At 44.0% G+C, this 1,977-nt stretch overlaps 1 long non-coding RNA gene across 1 annotated transcript; it reads left to right on the forward strand.

Moving 5' to 3' along the window:
- Positions 1 to 388: 388 nt before the first annotated feature.
- On the forward strand, positions 389 to 1,713 carry LOC118478164. Its single transcript, XR_004858857.1, has 2 exons — positions 389 to 547; positions 1,289 to 1,713. It is a non-coding gene; the product is annotated as an uncharacterized LOC118478164 (long non-coding RNA).
- The last annotated feature ends 264 nt before the right edge of the window (positions 1,714 to 1,977 follow it).

Below are 1,977 nucleotides of genomic sequence, written 5' to 3' on the forward strand. Positions count from 1 at the left end.
ATAGTAATAGTAATAACAATAGATCACATTTATAAAGAGCTCTATCTCATAGACGTATAATAATGCTCTGAGTGTGGACAGTTGGTGGGTGCTCTGGTGTGGTTTGTTCCTTCTTTCCCATCAAACATCCATCGTTGTTATCTCTCCTTTTTTTATATGTATTTTGATCTCTGGGAACATCTCTAAGTCTAACCTTCGGCACCTAAATGACATATGTATTTGTGTTGCAAGTGCAGTAAACCTCTTATTATAACTAAACGATCACAACTGGCTGTTTTCTATTCCAGTGAGACACTGAGACACAAATGTAACCTTACTATGACCCCATTTTGACTCCGGATTTTAAAAATAAAGTCAAGAGGTTGGAAGTAGGAGCCACATTTTATTTTCACCGGCCTCTTTTCCTGCAGAGAGCAAGAAAATGAGCAGGGCGTCAGTCTAGAGGATGTCAAGGAGGAAGGTGAAGATGATCAAGATGATGCTGATGAAAACCTCTACCGGTATTTACACAACAAACGACACTAAGGAGATTTTTGTTTGTTTGCTGGTGAGTCCAAGTCTCTAGCTCAGTTTAGTTTTGGTTAAAATTTTACGGCTCTTTTAATACGAATAGGTCAAATACGTGGTGAAAAGTTGAGATGTTACAAAAGCGTAACCTTCAAAGAAGAGAAGGTGGAGAGTGAAGGACGAAAGGTGTTTGACAGGTGAGAAAGAGCAAACAACATCCTTATTGTGTTGCAAAAGCCGTAAAACCTGTACTAAAACTAAAATCTCTAAAACATAAGTAAACTATAACCCCCCCCCCCACACACACACACACGCTACCACCTATTCTAGTGCACATCACGATTTACATAGCCCCTTGTTTCATGTTTTTGTGAGACATAGCTGCAACCCCACTGTGACTCACAATGACCCTCACTGTGACCTCATGATGATCCCACTGTGACTCACGATGACCCCACTGTGACTCACGATGACCCCACTGTGACTCACGATGACCCCACTGTGACTTACGATGACCCTACTGTGACTTACGATGACCCTACTGTGACCCCGGCCTATTTTTTTTGGTAGGGTTCAAACACAAAGACGGAGATACTCAATAAAAACTGTCCCCCTCACGAGAATTGAATTTGTGTTTCCCATGAGGAACAGCTCTGTCTGTCTCCTCTCTCTCTCTCTCTCTCTCTCTCTCTCTCTCTCTCTCTCTCTCTCTCTCTCTCTCTCTTTCTCTCTCTCTCATTAAGATGGAACCAAACTTTTTTTTATTTCCCCTTTCTCATAGTTTTAACACAGAGGAATCCAAATTGGTGGCCTCGGAGGACAGTCTACGTCCAGGGGCTTGAACCAACGCAGATGTGAAAAGAAAATAATATGTGCAGAGAAGAGAACCAAGTAGAAAACGGAGGTTCCCTTGGCACTGGACACAACTACCCCTCACAGCCCCCCTCCCCCTTCCCGCTCGGTATAAGAACGAACTGTGTTACCCAGTGACCTCACAACTCAGTCAATCGCTGGTCTTCTGCCACTGCTGGGATGTTGTATCCCTCTCAGCCCAGGCTGGCCCTGACTGGCAGAGTCGGAAGCCCGCCTCCCAAGCGGTCTAAAATGTGTCGACGAGGGTGTAAAACAGCTACATGTTTAAACAAACTTGTCTTTCGCCAATACAGCAGTGCAATCTGCAGCAGTCACGGTGTGTCTGAAACTGATCGAGCTAGTTTGTTCTTTTGTGTGTCTGGTTGTGACATCACTAGCAGAGTTTGTCCAGTTGTGTGTCTGGCTGTGATGTCATTAGCAGAGTTTGCTTTTGTGAGTCTGGCTATGACGTCATTAGAGGAGTTTGTTCTTTTGTTTGTCTGGTTGTGACGTCACTAGCAGAGTTTGTTCTTTTGTGAGTCGTATTGTGACGTTAGTGGTTGGTTGGTGGGGGGGTGCTCGGTATAGTCTGCTTCTTCTTACCTATCAAACAACTAT

The sequence above is a fragment of the Aplysia californica genome, unplaced genomic scaffold (assembly GCF_000002075.1).
Source record: "Aplysia californica isolate F4 #8 unplaced genomic scaffold, AplCal3.0 scaffold00388, whole genome shotgun sequence".
Taxonomy (NCBI): Eukaryota; Metazoa; Mollusca; class Gastropoda; order Aplysiida; family Aplysiidae; genus Aplysia; species Aplysia californica.